This window comes from Hibiscus syriacus, unplaced genomic scaffold, assembly GCF_006381635.1.
Source record: "Hibiscus syriacus cultivar Baekdansim isolate YM2019G1 unplaced genomic scaffold, ASM638163v2 tig00111036_pilon, whole genome shotgun sequence".
Lineage (NCBI taxonomy): Eukaryota > Viridiplantae > Streptophyta > Magnoliopsida > Malvales > Malvaceae > Hibiscus > Hibiscus syriacus.
The window spans coordinates 92,576-98,575 of record NW_024062963.1 but is presented as its reverse complement, the minus strand read 5'-3'; positions in this window follow the sequence as shown (position 1 = coordinate 98,575).

Sequence of the window (6,000 nt, the reverse complement as noted above, 5' to 3'; positions counted from 1 at the left end):
CACATTTGTTTTTATTTTGCAATCTACAACAAATGCTACAATATAGCAACAAATATTACATATGGGGAACTCGTCACCTCGAGGTGATGAGTCCCTCAAGACATTATTATTTTTTTAAATAATTTATAAAATTAATTAAATTTTAAAAAATGATGAAACACATCACGTCGAAGTGATAAGTTCCCCTGAATTAAAAAAATAATTGTTTAGAGTCGTTAGGTAATAGGCAACAACAACGATCAATTGCCAACGATCACTATAGAATTTGTCACCTTGAGGCGACGAGTTTGGTCTAATTTTTTTTTTTAAAAAAAAACCATTTCTAGCCTTTGAGATTGGGGTTATAAATAGGGGTTTGGGATTTAGGGTTTTTATTATCCATTGTTACGAAAAAAATTGAGAAAAAATCGTAGTTTATGAAGAATTCTCAAAAAATGTCTTCCCAAGAAGAAATGTTATGCCTTGATGATGCCCATATTTCTCCGTTCGAACTCCGTCCGAAAGAAGAACGGAACATTCGTCAACGAGGAATGACATTGAGAGATCCACATCAACGGATCATTATATATCTACAACAATCGGGCATGTATCCAGACACATTTCTGTGTGGTTTTAAGGTGAACCTGACATTGATTTCGGCTTTGATTGAATGTTGGAGGCCCAAGACGCATACATTCCATTTTTCGAGTGGTGAAGTGACGATTACATTGGAAGGTGTCCCGTATCTACTCGATGTTCCGATTAATGGTGCAACCATCGTGAGACGAAACGATTACAACCAATTCGATATTGTTGAATAAGTTTTGGAAAGAATGCTACCACCCGAGGTCTTAGAAGGTATCAGATACGAATCACTTGGTTGGAGTCTGAATTTCAAGTGATGAATGACTATCAAGGAGTAGGTCATATTTGCAGCTCGAACTAATCTTCTTCAATTAATTGGAGTGATATTATTATTGGATAAATCTGGTAATTTGGCACACACTCAGTATTTTCCTATATTGAATAATTTTATTGAGTCCCATAATACTAGTTGGGGCTAAGCGATTTTGGCCTTTTTATATTGGGAGCTACGCAAGGCTACAATCTTTGAAAGAGGTCAAAAAGCTGATGTAGCGGGCTGTCAATTACTGCTACAATCTTAGGCTTGGTATCGGTTTCCTTTTTAACACCAATTACACTAGCCCCGATTGAGTTTCCTCTGGCTGCAAGGTAATTTTTTAACTTCATTTTTAGCTACATTTCTTAATTTATTATATATTAGTATTTAATATTTTTTAATATTTTTTAGATGACATCATAAAATAACCAAGACCAAGTTGTTGGGTGCAACTAAAAAAAATTACGAATGAGGATCGACATCACCTGTCAACATGTGATAAATATTCAACTGCATTATATTAGTTATTTTATTGTTTTTATGAAATTGTTTAACTTTATATATATATATTTATATAACTTTTATAATTAATGTTTATAATTTTCTTGGTTTCCGTATTGTGACGAAGAGATATACCAATTAGTGCCACATGAATTTTTTATGGGTCAGAATTATGGTTTGTTGTAATATATTTATTACACTTTGCGATTGTTGAAATGCACGTCACAAATAGAGTGTTGCGACAGTTTGCGTCTCATTAATCAATTCCTAAGCAAATATTTGATAAAGACACACTCCTTAAAATTGATATGCATGGAAAGCATACTGAAAATTGATTGACGAAGCACGCTATTAAGCAATGGAATCAGTGTCATTTATCGATCTCTTTGTGTTACGAGATTACACTTGCTGACCTAGATTTCAACTTTTTTTTCCCTATCTTCAAAATTATGAATCAAATAGGAAAATATATTTAACGACGCCAGAAGAAATGAGAGAATGTGAACAACACAAGGCCATATTCGCAAAGTCCAAGAAATCATCATCGACATCTTTTTCTTCTGCTTCTGTATCTCAAGATTATTTTGCATCTCAGGCCAGTTTTGGTTTTTATCCTTCATATCATGCTTCAACGGAGACGCAACCGGATTGGGTTGAAGATTCATAGGATGCAATGAAAAACACTATAGCAACTTCGACAGATGACGCAGGTCAGGGTGAATGGGATCATATCATATATGGTCAACAACATAGCCAAGTCGAGTCAATGACGGAAATAATGGCATTAAATACCATAAGTATCCCCATCACCGTATTTCAAATGTGAATCTCAAAGTAAAGTGATGTTCAGTACACCTCTTCAAGAAGAAAACGAATATGTAGACGAAGGCAATCAAGGCGGATGACTCGACGTACTCGATGAACCCTGCGCCATTATCATTCTACCACTCCTTGGCATCGTCAAGAACTACGAAAATATAAATAAAATTTATTGTGTATGTATTAGTTTATAAACACTATTTTATTATTATTTTTTAATAAAATTATTAATTTTCCTATGTTTAATTAATATATTTTTTAAAATTAAATATGACCGAACTTATCACCTCAAGGTGACGAGTTTCATGATGACCGTTGGCAATTGATCATTGTTGTTGTCCGTTGCCCAAAGACTTCAAACAATTAGTTTTTTTTAAAATTTTTGATTTCAGGGGAACTCATCACGTCGATTTTTTTAAATTTTAATTAATTTTAGAAATTATTAAAAAAAACTTATTTCTTGAGGGACTAGTGATGGGTCTCGTTAAATAATTAAAATAATAATCCATGTGGAGTTCACTAAATTGAGGATCATTAAAATAATATATTCAACGTAACTCATCATCTCGAGGTGACAAATTATGTCTGTACTGTAGCATTTGTCATAAATTACAAAATAAAAACAGGTTTATCCTATTGGGCCAAATAATTTACGTGTTTTTTTAGGGAAAAAACCCGTCAAATGTCAGATTCAATTTGGGCTCATTCATTTAATGAAATGGGTTTTGGTGCAGTTGGGCTTTGCATTTTGGTTTCCAAAACTATGGTCCTCTCAATTATATGCGCCTCCCCATCCCAGTTACTGTTATTTCAAAGTGGCATACAATCATCCACATTTCTGCATTCAACATTATGGAATTCACAATCATACGCACGTTACGTAAACTTCACGACTGCCCATCTCCCCCCCTATCGGCTTTCATTATTTAAGACTCTGGTAACAACCAAATGGTTTAATCTTCAATTCTATTCCTTTTCTTATTTTACGAATTACTATGATTTAAGCTTAAACTAATCTAATCGAGTTAAGTAGGACAATGTAAACGACTAATTTCTCAGTTTTTTATATAGTTGAAGGATGGATTTCAAATTAGACCCTAGAGAGAGGGTAAATGATTGAGATGCTGAATCAGCTAAAGGACATATGTCTACCGGTGCATTAAACAACTCCACGTCAGATTCCCACAATTTCCACCCTGTTTAAAGCCCTTCTTCGGTTCTTCCTCCCACCATAAAAAATAAAAATCGAAACTTTTTGCTGCTCATAAAAGTCCAGAAAGTAAGAGAGTATTTTCAGAACCATCACAACCATAGGAGAAGTAAGTAAGCCTATCTGTTTACTCTCTTGGTTGTTGCACTGTTCATGTCATTAACGCCTCTTTTACTTTTAATCAAAGCTGATAATAGTTTGTTTGACTGAGTTTTAGTTAATACTCTATAGTAATGATTTGTTTATGTTTAAGGACAAGAAAGAAGAGGCCAAAGGCGAGGAGAAAAAGGGAGAAGGAAACCCAGAAATTCTACTCAAAGTTGATATGCACTGCGAAGCTTGTGCCAGAAAGGTTGCAAGAACTCTCAGAGGATTTGAAGGTGACACATATATGTGCATTAGCCTTTTGCATTCTCGGAGATCTTAAGGTTCATTTTGACGACAGGGGTGGAGGATGTTGCCACCCCACAGATAGCAAGGCAAATAAGGTGGTGGTGAAGGGGAAGACGGCAAATCCCACCAAGTTTTACGAAAGGCTACTAAAGAAATACGGTAGAAAAGTGGAGTTAGTTTCGCCGTTGCCGAAGCCGCCGCCACCGGAGGAAGAGAAGAAGGAACCCGAAACCAAGGAAGAGAAAAAAGAGGAGGTAACAAAGATTAAGATTTGAAAGATCAAAACTAAATTTCCTATGTTAAAATAGATTAATAAACTTCAACTAAAGGATTAAACTGAAGGGAACTAAAAATAAAATTATACCATTTGATAGACGAATGAAAAAGCCATTAAATGTTGAGCCCCTACATATTTTTTGAATTAGCAATAGTTATCCTCTGCTGTGAAAATGGTGTGCTGACATTGAAAGTTACAAAACAAGTTGGGTCTTGACCACAATAGCCCTCTGGCACATATCACAAGGGTGAACGTTTGATGGATCGAGTCAAAATTTTCGAATTATTTGGTTAATGATTCATGTTTTATAAATTAGATATGATTTAAATTTTTTGAGTAAAATTAAATTTTTGAGTTTTTATTTAAATGTAATTATAAATATTTATAATATTCTGAAATTATTTAATTTTAATTAAAATGATATTTTATAATTATATACAATATATATATATATATTTTGTATTTTTTCATATGTGACGTGATTTAAATATGCTATATAAAGTCGATAAACTATACTCAAACTTCGACTTAGACTCTAGGTTTTGTTTTATTTGTAGACAATTACTAGTAGTTTAAGTATAGTTATTTTTACTCTATGATTTCTGATATCAGTTTTGAAATGTATTAGCATGTTTATTTCTGTATTTATTGGAACACACTGAGCTCCCTCGCTCACTCCTCCTTTGTTTCCCCTTTTAGATATTTTGGATAGGCTTTTAGACCAGGCAATTAGAGGATCGACACATTTCGTACAATAATTTTTGTAGTAATATTTTTTTCTTTCAAACTGTCTTATTTTGATGACAGATGCCTATGTTTTGACACACCGGTTTATGGTTTATTTCATATCACTCTGATGTATAGATTATTTTGTCACTGTTTACCAGCATTTTTTTCCACTTGTAATATTACATGCTTTATGTTACTCAATTTGAGTTTTACTATTACCAGTATGTGTTTGAAGAGGTGTTGAGTTTTAAAGTGTCGAAATGTTTTGAGAAGTTGTATTGTGATTTGCTATATCTGGTCATACCGTACAAGTTGGGTCTAGGGGTTACAATGGGCCTCATTTTAATATTTCACTAAATTAGAATGAATTTTTTTATTTTCAAAAAATAAAACATATTTGATTTTATTATATTTAAGAAATATATGTGTATGAACATATTTATGTAATAAGATATACCTATAAAAAATAATCCAAAAAATAATTATAGATGATCACTATATAAAGTTTTTTTAATTAATCAATAGTATCCGATCTATTGATCGATTAATCCAGATCGAGTACTGCAAAGGCGAGGGAGACCCTCCCAACCCAATTTATTCTATTCACAAATGTCAAAGTTCAAACCTCTGACGTTACTTAAGGAATGTAGTGTCTCATCTTACTATATCTTTTATATCAACTGGTTGTTGGTGAAGTTATTATATGTAACTTATAATTTTAAAATCTTTAAAGAAATATATATATTATCATTTTTAAAAGATTAAGTCTAAAGACAATCGCACAATTTTATGTTAGAAGTATAAACTTTTAAGATGACTAAAAATTTTAGGGTGCAAGATTACAAATTTTCATATGTGCAAAATTATATCCTAATAAAAAATACAAAAAAAAAAAACTAAAATAATGAGAATTTAAAATTTTCAAGAATGTGATTGCCCTCAAGATCCTTTCATAAGTCTTTTACTAAGTCTCTATTTATCTTAATTTCTTCTCAATAATATAATTTAATTTTAATAATGTATTATCACTATATTCAATAACAATAAATTAAATCGTAATCAACACATTAAATGCACTCCTTATTTATGAATATCTAAAATCTTGATTGAATCTCGTAATAAATAAAATAAGATTGCTTTTATTTTTATGTTGAGATGTACAAAATAAAATAATAAAAACAGAAAAACAAA